The sequence below is a fragment of the Paroedura picta genome, chromosome 4, assembly GCF_049243985.1.
Source record: "Paroedura picta isolate Pp20150507F chromosome 4, Ppicta_v3.0, whole genome shotgun sequence".
Classification (NCBI taxonomy): Eukaryota; Metazoa; Chordata; class Lepidosauria; order Squamata; family Gekkonidae; genus Paroedura; species Paroedura picta.
The window spans coordinates 109,657,815-109,672,081 of NC_135372.1; the positions used below are offsets into that span (position 1 = coordinate 109,657,815).

The 14,267-nt window shown below is 44.6% G+C and overlaps 1 protein-coding gene across 4 annotated transcripts in view; it reads right to left on the reverse strand.

Moving 5' to 3' along the window:
• The window catches only part of DENND2C (DENN domain containing 2C), a 68,735-nt gene extending 62,951 nt beyond the window's left edge, over positions 1–5,784 (reverse strand). For 2 of the 4 annotated variants that reach the window (XM_077334979.1, XM_077334980.1), the window contains exon 1: positions 5,643–5,754. The gene's annotated coding sequence lies outside the window, so the exon portion shown is untranslated. Of the gene's footprint in view, positions 1–5,543 lie in introns of all 4 variants that reach the window. The other 2 variants (XM_077334978.1, XM_077334981.1) reach the window with 2 other exon arrangements.
• Positions 5,785–14,267: the final 8,483 nt, after the last annotated feature.

Genomic DNA, 14,267 nt, shown 5'->3' on the forward strand with positions numbered 1-14,267 from the left:
AGAAACATTTTGCACAAACTACACTGCTCATGTTCAGAGCACCAGATATCACTGCATCTAGCGTCATTTCCTAAGCTTATGGCCTTCTGTCAAAAATATTATTTTTTACATATTTTTTACATATTTACATATTCAGTGTGAAAAAAATGTAATTCTGAGGAGTATCATCGTGGCAAATCCCATTGCTGACACATGTGGATTCACTGGAACATATACATATATATGTATGGCTCACTCTACGTGGTCTGGAGCCCTGCTTTCTCCCCAGGGTTCTCTACCATGCAGTGATATTAGTACATGGATATATATTAAGGTGACCAGATTGTCCCACTTTTGGAAGGACATCTGGGGGCACCTGGCAAATTGTACTTATGTTGTGAGTAAAATATATATATATTACAATAATATTTTTGTGTTCTATGGAAATTTTTGTTGCTCCATATAGACCAAATTTTTAATCAAGAACCTCCCTCCCCCCCCCCCGATCAATGGTGTCCCGCTTTACCAATGTTAAAATCTGGTCACCTTAATATATATGAAGAAGAAGAAGAAGAGTTGGTTCTTATATGCCGCTTTTCCCTACCCGAAGGAGGCTCAAAGCGGCTTACAGTCGCCTTCCCATTCCTCCCCCCACAACAGACACCCTGTGGGGTGGGTGAGGCTGAGAGAGCACTGATATCACTGCCCGGTCAGAACAGTTTTATCAGTGCCGTGGCGAGCCCAAGGTCACCCAGCTGGTTGCATGTGGGGGAGCGCAGAATCGAACCTGGCATGCCAGATTACAAGTCCGCACTCCTAACCACTACACCAAACTGGCTCTGTGTGTGTGAAGGCTTTATACACACATTTGAAGCATGAAGGTCACAGAGCTTGCTGCTGTGCTCCCATCCCTAGTCAGTCCACTCGCACTGAATGGCTGAAAAGGCCTTGCTAGCCTCGCAGGGAATGGGAACATAACTCAGAAGCAGAGCATACACTTTTCATGCAAATGGTCCCAGGTTCAATTGTTGGCACCAATATTTAAACAGATTTCAGGTTGTGTTTTTTTTGGGGGGGGGGAGCTCTACCTTAGAGACCCGGAGCTGAAGGGGACAGACAGCCCCGGGTTAATGAAAAAATGGTCTGATAAAGTAACTACATAGGTTAAAGATAAGATGTGAGAAAATGTGAAGATTGGCTGCAAAAAATCACACTAATTCAAGGAACGTTTTCCATTTTGTCATTCAGGTGTTTTTGTTTTTAACAAATGTGCATTCACATTCGATTGCTATAACAACTGATAAATCCTTTACACTACTTTGTAGCACAATCCAAACCTTTTTGCTATGAAACTTATATGTCTTTTGCGCTACAGTATTTCATTTCCTAAGAGGTAACAATGAGAGGGTTTTTGTAGTTTTCGCTGAGCACATGCAAGGACACAAAGCAAGATCTCTGCTTGAAAGGCTGCAATCCTATGCAGTTACTTGTGAGTAAATCCCAATGAAATCAGCAGTACTCATTTCCAAGTCAGATAAAGCAGTAAGGACCCAGAAGTTTCCAGCAACAAAGAATAGCTGCTAGTAGGCAGAACAGCTGTTTTTCCATGGGACTGAAAGTAAATGTACATGTTGCTTGGTAGACAGGATATAAGTAGACTCTCCTATTTTTAAACCTAAAGGATATCATGCACTAGTTCACCCTAAAAGCATTTGTGAATGCTCATATTAGAGTGAATGTGTCTCAAACAAGATGACAGCTGCATCAGCCAGAAAAGCAAAAGTGATCCCATCCAGCTTTAGTCATTGATCAGCCTAACAGATGTGGTGGCATGCCTCACCATGCAACCGGCAGCACACAACAAAAGAACTGTATAAGCTTCTGAACGCATGCAAGTTTTGTATCTGAAGGCCGGTGTAGAAGGAGCCCAAATTTCTAGATGTCTTGGGAGAAAAGGTCAATAATCCTTATTTTTAAAGGGGTGTGTGTGCCAATTCCCTTATTACAGAGCTGCAGGTATGCTATTAAAGAACAAGAGTGTTCTTCAGATCAGCATCACCCAAGCCTAACACTGTGCATAAACAAACAATGGCTCGTAGTTTGTCACTTTTCCAAATACACATATAGACACACATAATCAGGGACTTATCCTAAAGCCTTACACCCCACTGGTGAAATACATCATTATTCTCAGCTTTGATTATCCAACAGAGGAATGTCCCTGGTAGGGCTTACCAGTTGCCACCACAGCAAACAGTGGGAAAGAAGCCACAAGAACTATATGGATATCTTGCAGGGATAAAGCCAATGCAATTTCTGCCAGCTCCCAAGGATAGTACACTTCAATACAATAAAATCAGAGTCCAGTAGCACCTTTAAGACCAACAAAGATTTATTCAAGGCGTGAGCTTTCGAGTGCAAGCACTCTTCTCAGATTGCACTTGAAAGCTCATGCCCTGAATAAATCTTTGTTGGTCTTAAAGGTGCTACTGGACTCTGATTTTATTGTGCTACTTCTGACCAACACGGCTACCCATTTGAATCTACACTTCAATACAGTTAGCATTGAGGTTGTGGGAGAAAATGAGAAAGGGTTTACACCTGAAGATGGTGATAGAAAGGGGATTTCATTTCTGCTAAAATCTTTATTTTGGGGCTCACTCAGATTCATTTTCTGAAAATCAGCCTCTCCATTCCAGGTGCTGCAAACTTCTGCCTCCTTAGTTCACAACAAAAGGGAAAACTTCATCCACTCAACTGGAAAACATTACACAGACAGAGAGGTGTAATCAGATGGCTGTTCACACACATTTTGGAGAGTAAACAGCCTTGCCGGCCCAGTGTCCTCCTCAGATGACAGAAATAAGTTCTCCTGTGGGAGAGACAAAACCTGCTATACAGGCATCACCCACAGCCGAAATACAATATTGCTAAAGCTGCAATCAAGTGGTGATGATGAAGAATGTTCCACGGGCTGTTTCAAGAGCGTGCTTGAACAGGAAGCCGACCTGCATTGGGGCTCTGGTAGCAGTGCTGAACCCAGGAGAATCACTCCGAATCCTGACTGTCTGACAAACTCACAGCATAACCTGGTACAAGTAGCCTACATTCTCTGTTGTACACACACTCTGTCATGTGTCAGTCCCCAAGTATGGATGTAACAATGATATAGACCTGTCTCCAAGCAGAGGACAAAAGTTAATTACTGTAAAGTACTTGATAAAGTTGCAGCATGTGCCCATGCATGTGTACTAGGAATTAAGTCCTATTGATCTTTGGGACTCACAGTCAAGTAAATATACATAACACTGTGGTCTAAATTGTAAATAAGCATACTGGAGTCAGATGCAAACACAAATCATATCTGTGGGATTTTTTGCTATAATAGTATCTCATTCCTAGTAGAAGAGAGGGATAATAGTCAACAGGTCTATGGAGCTACGAGTAGGACACTTGGTAGTCCAAGTGAACAAAACAGGCAAAGGTCTAACTTGCTCATATTCTTTTAATTGCCAGATGGGTATATTGGATTGGAGGGCTCCACTGGGCCATCAAAAAAGGTTATGCTGGGGTTTATGGGACTTGCATGGACAAAGTCATAAAGTGTAGAGGCTGTAGTAAGAACTAGGGAGAATAGAGTGAAAAAGCTGGCAGGCTCCAACCCATTATATCTGTCATTTTTTTAAAAGGTTCCACAACTTTTTCTGCAAAAAAAGCTTCTAGTGCCAGGGAATCCAGTGATGATACATAGGTTATTTCAGGATTCCTCAATACATGTCAAGCTTTTGTTCTCCGCATTCTTAAATTACGAGCTGGTATGGCTTCCACTGGTCTTTCCTTCCTTCATGGTAGCCATGGCCCAAAGCTCAGGTCCCAGAGCTACCCCCTCAGCAAGCAGAAGAACTTGACAATTCAATAAAAGTCTTGTCCCTTTTGACCCTGGCCAGGCTGCTGTGGCATTGTTAAAATATCCTTATCCAACATTTTCCCTTTGTTTCTCTGTTAGGAAAAGTACCATTGTCATTCTCTCCTAAATATAATAAAAGGTCACAGGACACCCTTACTCCATTTCCTGGTTTTACTGTGAAACTGCTTCAAAACACAGAGGGGAGGAAAAACCTTTGACTCTCCTCCAACCAAAATCTTTTCCAAACAGCAAAGTATACATGGTGCTGTCCTCATATTTGCTCAGAAACTTGCCACCCACATCCTTCTAGGGTGCCATATATCCCACATGGGTCACAAGCAACTGTGCAGGGGAGAATCTGAGCATCCCCAGATTCATATCACCATTTGTTCATCAGATCCCATGGAACTTTGACCTTATTCAGTCTCCATATTCTAAAGTGATAATGGTATCATTATTGATAATAATAGTAGTAGTATTAATCATATAATTCACAGTAATAGCAATCCCAGATTACATGTTGCTTTCCAAAATTGCAAAATCCTTCCCCTGGGTTTTCAATATCAGATGTTGATCTGAGAATGTATGCAACTTTGGTTCCAGCAATCTCTGAAATCGGAACAACTACAGGCTCGGGTAGCAACAAAAAAGAAGCTAGCAAACGGTGTGAACGATTACCCATTCATTTGGCACTGTGAACAAACGGCTGCCTGCATTTCTGGTTTGTGATTACAGAATACAACCTGAAGTACTGGCAACGGCCCTGAACTAATTAGATACCTTTTCTACCACAGACACTAACTTGGGCTGACAGCAAAGCATCACTTGTCAGATGTGTTCATGGAGGTGGGCCTAACATATTCCTCCAGTATGTATATATTTCAGGATTCCAATTAAAAAAAGAAAAACAATGGATACAATCTGCAAAATTAACAAGGGACCAAGGAAGACAGCCAGGACATGCTACAGAAGAAAATCATGTTTTCTTAAATAACACAAGGACCATTCCCAAATGCTTAAGTTATTTCCCGGGAATGAACCCACCAGCACTGGAATTGGTTCTGGCAGGGTTCTTTCGCCTCTTGGAGGCCCAGCTGAGCAACATCACCAACCTGAACTATCGTAATAAGGGATTAGGATCACCAGTAGCGGTCTTGCTGTTTATTGAGAAGCATGCAAGTAAAGTACCTGCCAAAAGCATAGCAACGGCTCACCTTAATGTTTAAAATATTATGCATTTCAACCCAAGATATCATATTGCACGATACTGAGTTACAAAGTAAACTAACGCTGAGCCGCAAGTATATAAACATAATAAAATAAAATAATCTGGGCATACCAGCCGTGGAAGTCACATTCTCAGGGTCTGAAATATCGTGGTTAAGAGCAGACACTCCGCACATGTCCCATCACTCCTTTCATTGTGAATCCACCTGCTCTACAGCTAACCGCTGGCACCTAAAACATACACAGCAGCGGACCAAACCCCGGGGTCTTTGTAACTTTGGCCACGAATGAACAGACGCACAAGCCCCCCCCCCCCTTTTTCGGCTGGGCTGCCAATTTGTCCGCGCATCTTCGCAGGCCTGCGTGTCCCCCGAGCCTGGCCACCCCCCCCCCGGCCCCAAACTGACCCCGACCTCAATCCGTTGCCTACCAGAAGAGAAGCCCCCCCCCCGGCGCAAGTGGAGAACGAAGCTGAGGAGCCCGTCGGGGAACCTCGCGAAGAAGGCGCCCTGCCGCATCCCTCGCTCACCCGCTTGCCTGGCTGGGCGCTCCCCCGCCGAAAGTCCACTTCTCGCTCCCTCCGCTCGCTCGCTACTTTCGAAGCCCTTCGCCAGGCAAGAACAGACCCGCTCTCCCGAGTTGACACATTTCGAGGCCAGCCCCATTGGCTAGCGCCGCCGTCGCTCCGTCACGAAGCCCCGCCCCCCGCCTCGCCCCCTCTTTCCCTCTGCGGTACACGTGGGCGCCTGCCCTCCCCTGCCGCCTCCGCCGGGGGTCGCCGCGTTGCGCTCGGCAGGGCGCTCCCCCCCCCCGGGAGGCTCCGGAGCCAGAGGGGTCGGGAAGGCAGAGTGGCCCGGCCAGGGGAAAGAGGCTTCGGGCTCCTTCCCACATCGGGCCGGGGGCGCTGCCCTCCCCGTCTCATTCGCACGGGTGAGTGGGAAGTTCCTGGCAGGCGGTTCCTGCATCCCCCCCCCCCCGAGTAATCATATATGAGTGGGTTCGATTCAGGGCAAGAATATGCCAGGCGGAGGGAGGCTTCGTGCTTGAGGGATGCCGGCCTTGCTCAGTCATGCAGGAATCGCAGCTGGCTTCTCCACTCTGGGTGGCTCGCAGCCAAATGCCTGCACTGACTCAGTGGAGAAGTTCTGCCTGGGGTTTGAGGGGGGAAGGAGCTATCCTATTCCAAGGAGACGACACACTTGGCAGGGGTGCAACTGCCGCAGCAATCTGTGCGCTCCATTTAAGACTTTTTCAGACATTATAACCACTTGGGCTAGGAGGATCATGCTTCAGGTCGTGTACACACAGCCAGTGTGCTAAAGTGGTTTTAGAGTGGCAGACTAACATCTTAGAGACAACAGGTTTGATTGCCTGCTTGGTTGGGGAAGCTAACCTACTTCACAGGTTTGTTGGGGAAAGAGAAGAGAGGAAAACCCGGATGTAAGTTGCTTTGGGATCCCCCTTGGGAAAAAAGGTTGAGGATAAATGAAGGAAATAAACAAACATGGCCCACACTTTGTGTGAGTAGGGCAATGCACAAATTTCCAGTGTGTATACAGCTTCAGTACGCACTACACTAAAGGAGTGTGTGTGTTGATGCACTGAAATTTTAGCATGCAAAATTTTGTGGAAGTTTGCTGGGTGAATTTGGGCCAATCACACGCACTCAACCTGCCTCACAGGGATGTTATGAGAATAAAATGGAGGAGTAGCCCCTTCAGGTCCCCATAAGGGAGAAAGGTATCGAATCATAGAATTCTAGAATAATAGAGTTGGAAGGGACCTACTGGGTCATCTAGTCCATCCCCCTGCATCATACAGGACACTCACATCCCAATCGCTCATCTACTGTAATCTGCCACCCCTTTGCCTTCACAGAATCAGCCTCTCCATCAGATGGCTATCTAGCCTCTGTTAAAAAATTTCCAAAGATGGAGAAACCACCACCTCCCGAGGAAGCCTGTTCCAACTGAGAAACCACTCTGTCAGGAACTTCTGGATATTTAGATAGAATTTCTTTTGAATTAATTTCATCCCATTCGTTCTGGTCTGTCCCTCTGGGGCAAGAGAAAACAATTCTGCCCCATATGGCACCTTTTTGGGTACCCATATGGTAAAAAGGTAAAGGTATCCCCTGTGCAAGCACCGGGTCATGTCTGACCCTTGGGGTGACAGCCTCTAGCGTTTTTATGGCAGACTCAATACAGGGTGGTTTGCCAGTGCCTTCCCCAGTCATTACCATTTACCCCCGAGCAAGCTGGGTACTCATTTTACCGACCTCGGAAGGATGGAAGGCTGAGTCAACCTTGAGCTGGATGCTGGGATCAAACTCTGAACTTCATGGGCAGACTGCATGTCTGCTGCCTTACCACTCTGCACCACAAGAGGCTCATACCCATATTGTAGGATATAAATAAAATAAAATTATGTGATGCTCAGTTCAAACCAAATGGCAACCACAAGTTTCAGGAGCATCACAGATAGCACACTCTCCTGTTTGTTTTTCCCAGGACTATAACATCTGAAAAGGAGTTTACCACATTCACATGAAGGTCCTACACATGTAGAATGTTCTTCCTGCAACCAGGAGCCTTGTTTTTTCAAGGTTCCTGATAGTGAACACATACAAATCAGGAGTGGGGCTAGGTAGCACAATGGGACTTCCATCTCTAGCAAGTGTGTTCCAGATAAGTCATTACTAGACAATAATGATGTGGTCACTGTATGTTGAAGTAAATATTGTATATAGCACTCTGGGAATTTACCATTACACAGCTCTCAGCATGCAACTAGTGCCAACAAATCTATCCCTTTATTGTAGTTTTCACAACTGGTCAATTTTCTGACGGAGTGGTAGTAAATGATATGGTAGTAAATGATATGGCTGCAGACAAAAAGAATACCCTCCCCTTTTTTATTTGAATTTATTTTTAAAGTATCCATCCAGAGAAGAAACAGCTGCAATTTGCTGACGCTAGTCGTAGCTCCTTACACCATTATCCCATTCACTGTCAAAATGGATGCAGTTCCAGGACACATGCATCAAGGTGAGTGTGGCATCTGTTGCCAAAGCTGGGATTTTTGAAGCAAAACTTCCACTGACAGAAACAGCCTGGAATCTTATTCCCCACACCCACAGGTGATGCACCCTGTGGACTCATCCATTGCAAGCTCATCCTCAGATGCTAAAATGGCACTGTTGCCACCTTCAAATATCAAGCAGTGGTTTATTTACAAGGAGTGCCCCACGAGAGGGGGGGGGCATGGTAAAGGAGGACTGCAGAAACTTTCATGTTCATAGTCTTAACACTACAGTGTTAAAAGTCCATCAGGGAAAAGAGAAAGAGGGTGTCATTTTGACATAGAGATTAAGTCAGCAAATGGAAAATCCAATTAGAAGCAAATGGCTCCAAGCCATTGTTCTCCATAGATGTTGTGAGAAGGGACTGGCTATTTAGAGCAAGCGTGTGAGATGTCACAGTATAACACAAAACGTATGACTACCCAAAGCTACTCATTCTGGAGAATAACACCTCTCAAAATTGTTTTCAAAAACTAGTTCTCAAAGGCCTGCCTGCTGGCAAAAATAGTTTTAGGGGAGACTCACTGGTCCCAGCCTTTCTAAATCTGAGGAATAAGTCTGGTGTGGTGCCCCAGAAATGCATGTTTTATTAAACGGAGTTTCTACCAGCACCACCTACCATCATTTCCATGAGCACCAGCAATAGGCAGGAGGGGCAATCAAAATCCACCTGCTAACCAAAATGGTTAGGTTTTTAGACTAACTTAAAATAAAATGGACTCCGGGGAATGGTAGAGGCCAGGAAGGCCTGGAGGATCATTGTCCATGGGGTCGCAATGGGCCGGACACGACTTCGCACATAACAACAACAAAATAAAAGCCCAAGCCATAAAACCGCCCAGTGCCGTAGGGAAGGGCAGTATAAAAATCTAAATAAGTAAGTAAATAAATAAATATAAGTCAGTTGAGGCTCTCAGGTGTTCTACTACTTTAGGTCTTCTGCTCTCTGGAGTTGCTCTTTCTAAACCGGTTTCAGTTGGTTTTGAATTGGCTCTGAAAATGGCATGCTTATTTGTGTCCGTCCAGATAGTACAACATGACTGAGGGGTGTGCCGGGAATTTGATATAATGATTTTCAGCACTCGTGCCAACAGGACAACTCACCTGCGTGGGCTGAACTACTCTTTTGCTTCCTTGGATTACATCTTCCATGGATTTCAAAGCAGCTGGCACAACTTGTTGCCTCCTGAGCTGAACACAACCCTCCAGTCATGTGGTGGCAAACAAGGGCCTTGAGAAATTCCTGCCTGCTGAAGAAATATAGTGATGCTGAGCTCTTGGCATACCACACTATATTCAGCTAGGTGGGCCACCAGCTGTGCGGCCCTCTGTTAAAGTATGCTGTGGGTCCACTGGACGCAATGCTGAACACATTGTCTTTGCTCTAAACTAAACTTTGTTTTGGCTTAGTGATACATAGAGAAGCTTGAATGGCAGGGCCAGTTTATCCATGTAGCACATATCGCCTGTGCTATGGGCCCCACATCTCCAGGTGCCCTTTGCAGTATCTTTCCCCCATGGATCAGGGCCATTGCCTCCCCCCCCCTTCCCTCTTTAAGGACACTCAGAGTGACACTTCTTTTCCACTGTTGGGGGCGCCTCCACCCTCAGCCTTACTGCTCCTGCCACAATTATTGTATTCTGCTAGGCTCCTGCAATTCCTTAAACTGTCCGTAGTGTTACTGGCGCCACAAATCCTTAAACCATTCCTGCTGAATGGATTTTGATTTAATTATGTAGTGAAGAAGAAGAGGTACTGGACAAACTCACAGGGGAATTTCCCAGGGAACTATGAAAGAAACATGGCACACCTATATTGAGAAAGTTGAAGAAACAGCAGGGTAGCTGAGCATTCCTGTTTACAAAGTGAATGTGGCTGATATAAGTTGTGTTAGTGAAATCCACTTATTTGGAAGATGAACTGAGTCAATCAGAAATATTTGATCTGCAAATACCAATCACAGAATAATACCTAGCGGATTTCCAGGACATGAAATCTCCCAAGAAGTAAATGAGTTCCTGATGCTGCATCTGGTGAGGAGAAGCAAGTATCAGTCTCCTGGGAAGGCGACAGACTGGATGCTAGAGAGTCTGAAGGATGTTAACCTTTTTGTGATTACCCTCAAGGCCCCAGACAAGTTTATAGATATGAATATTAAATTATTGAGACCACATTACAACAGAGAACTATTGGTGATTATGAATGCAGGTGTGGAGAAAGGGGAGGACAAACGTTTATCACTCATGGGGCAGGACAAACTCTCTTGGAGTTAAGTTATGATTCCAGCCAAAATACAGGTGAGGCAGATGAAGTGTGTATTTGGGAAACCTAAAGGTTTTAGCCCAGTTCCCTAGTAACCTCAGAGATATGGGCTAGGCCAATTTGATACAAACCCCATCCTTATCAGGTAACAGGAATGGACCTAAACAGAAAACTAATTTCTAGAAAGCCATAACTGGCAACAGTGGAGGAGCAGTGCCTAGCCATGGTAAGAGCCTTAATAAAACTGAAAATAAAATACTATCTCACTGACTTCTTTCAGTACCAGCAGTGAAAAAGGTCCCTCTCCTGATATCTTTCTCTTTATTATCACTTAATAAACTGTTAACATAAACTGCAACATAACTAAATAAACTGTTAACATAACTGCAGCTTTCCGAGGTTCCTTCCCCCAGCATTTGCTTGTTGACATTTTAATATGTGAACGTAGAATCTCCTCAGTGAATAACAGCAGTCAGTAGGTGGCAATATGTAACCATGCAGTCATTGTGGCTGCTTCACACTGAACTTCACGTCAGGAAGCAACAGGCACAAATGCATTATTTACAAGTGAGAATATACACATTTGGTATACTTTCTTTTCCTGGAGAAAAAAAAATCATTGTTCAAAAAAATGCATTCTGCAAACTAGCCTTCCCTTTTGAATGACCAAAGATGCCCCATCCCATATCCACAAGGAACCCTTTCCTCAAAGGCTGAGCTACACTAGAGAAGGGACAGACGCTGGTTGATGACAGACTCTTCAGCCCAGCTCTGGCTGTTCCCCTTTGTAGTCCACTTTACAGGGGGGAACAGTCAGAGTTGGCCTGAGGACCATAGCTGGTCCGCAGAAAGGAAAGAACTAGGTATACCACTCTGAAAGCCTTGGAAGAAGGGCAGAATAAAATAGTGATGTAGATAAGAAAAGGAATAGCTACATCTGAATATCTGCAGTAAAGAAAGTAACAGGGAAGAAACATTACCTGTATCTAGGGAGTAAAAAATGCAGCTGTGGCACATAGGATTTGTTAATATGTGTTTTGTCCCCCATAATTAACTAAGAAAGTCTGGGTTCATTCCCCATAATTCCCCACACTTGGTTCGTTCTCCATAATCAAGCTGTGACTCTTCCAGCATTAATAGCATATGAAATTACAGCAGAGGATTCAAGTGCTTCACTTTTGAAATAATTTCTCTCTTAGATTTTCCTGACCATACAAAAGGGCCTATGTCATATTAATCATGAATCCTCTTCCCCTCTGTTTACAAATATGGTAGAAGTAAATGTCCATGATTTTGTAGGAGCTAATTAATGCTATTGCTTTCAACACACATGAACATATGGCACAATAATAGCACAAAGATTATACACCACAGGGATTGCACTTTTTTGTATTGCCATAGTGAATACACGACATTTTGCTCACGTAGAACCACTCTTATGGAGACCACCACTTTCACGACTCTGAGGTTTCACGTTTCCACCAAATTTGACTTTAAACTTCCTGTTAGACGAAACACTTCTTAAAGAGAGAAACGTCCTGTTACATGAACAGTGAATATAAGCCAAGGCATCTGAGGCAACAGGTGATACTTGGCCTGCCTGTGGTTGACAGTTCAGAGGGAAGGCAGCAGCTGCCTGGACAATAGGGCGATCTAACAGTCTAGCAGAGCTGGGCCAGGGGCCTTTTTCAACTGTGCAATAAAAGCACATTTTCACTCCAGGATACATGCTGCAAAACCCACAACTAAAGTGGTAGTGCATCAGAATCGCTTTTTAATTTTTGACAGTTAAAATGGTTTAGCGCTCATGATTTTTTAAAGTGCATCTCCTCTCTGAGTCTGTAGAGAAAGGGCAAGTAACAAATAGACTAATAATAAAATAATTAATACGACTACAGCAAGAACAGATTTGGCTCTGTTGAGAGGAGACAAACATAGTATTTTGCGTTATTTTTCTATAGGGTGACCACTAGGATTCATCTAGCTCGTGAATACAATGCACAATAGTGGGGAAGGTGGAAAGAAAATTCAAAACTCATATCTCAAATTGGGGGGTGTAGAATAAGATCAGAAAACCTTTATATACAATTATATGGTGGGCAAGGCACTGGGGGGAGGCTCAGTTTTCTCAGGCCAATATTTGTATTAGATCCAGACCAATTACTAGAGAACAGTTAGTGGCATTAGGCAAAAGTGCTGCTTACCAACTAATACTTGGCCTGCAACGTTTCCCGTTTACTTGACGACCACACCAATCCATGTAATGGTAACCTAGAGGATTCATTATTATAACATACTTTAGATGTGGCTGCCTTTGGAGACTATTAAAATTAGTAAAAAATGCAGCAGACCACCTGTTGTCAGAGGCTGGCAAAAGAGTTCACACGCCGTTGTTTTACAGTCATTACATTGGCTGTGTATTGTTTTATGAGTCCCAAGTTCTTACCCTTAAAGCCCTTTATAACCTGCAGCCCTCATACCTCTCCCAGTAGAAGCCCACGCAGCAGCTGTGCACAAAGCGCAGTTGTACCAAGTTATAGCTTCCAACCCTTGTGAGTGCATGAACAATGAATGTCCTTCACAGGCTTATTGGGTAGCATGGCAATGTTGTAGAACTGGCTTCCAGAAGAGATTAGGACCTTTTATGCATGGCAGCAGCTACCCCGCGCTGCTGCCATGCCGTTGCGGTGGGGCACAATGCCCCACCATTCCCTGTGTATACATTGGGGTTGGGCTGGCCCAGCGTAGCATGCGCGTGCTTTACGCCGGGGCAAGGAGGGCCAGATCGCTGCCAGCCAAGGTAAGCTGAAGTGGCAGGGGGGAGGTGGGGAGGGGGCAGGGGGTCACTCCTGCCAGCTCCGCGGCTCCACGGAGCCCACAGGGGCATGTGGTGTCCCTACAGGGCCTTCCGTTGCCCTGGGCTGGGACGTGCCTATGCTGGCATTGGCGGCGGCGAGCATTATCGGGGATTTCCCCCGAAGTGCTGCCACCGCCAGTGCAGGCATTATGGCCCGTGCATAATGGGCCTAGGAGGTGTGCCATTTCAGATAGGATGCAAGACTGAACTTTATAGAAGGATTTTACCACTCTGATTTTTTAAAATGTGTTATTACTTATATATGATGTCTTGATTGGTGCTTATCTCAGTCTCCTGAGAGAAAGGTAAGTTTATACATGGTTTAAATCAATGAATAGCTGGCTACCAGACATTTTATCCACAGGAGGCAGTCACAATGTGCAGTCCCACAGGTTTCCCCTCAATGTGATTTGCAGCACAGTATGTTTTTTAAAAAAAGGGCATTGATCTTTGGTCTTCTTGAAACAAATACAGTTTTTAACACAGCTAAAAACAAACAAGTATCGCCAATATTCAGGTACCACTGCAATTCAAATGCAGCAATACAGATGTTTCACACTGGCAATGACATGTGGTAGGCTGTTAATTCAGTCTCACTGTACAAGAACTAGTGGAGTACATGCATGTACAGCTGCCTCTAGGGGATCCATATTATGAAACACCGTTGGTTTCACGTATTCTCGTATTTTTTTACTTTACACCAGGGGTAGTCATACTGCGGCCCTCCAGATGTCCATGGACTACAATTCCCAGGAGCCCCTGCCAGCATTTGCTGGCAGGGGCTCCTGGGAATTGTAGTCCATGGACATCTGGAGGGCCGCAGTGTGACTACCCCTGCTTTACACAATATTGTTGCTTTATTATAGACTACAATTGCAACCACTGAAGAAGTAACAAAAAGTGGGATTGAATACCCGGGACCCCATTCTGGTTGCAAAATTATTTAAACAAC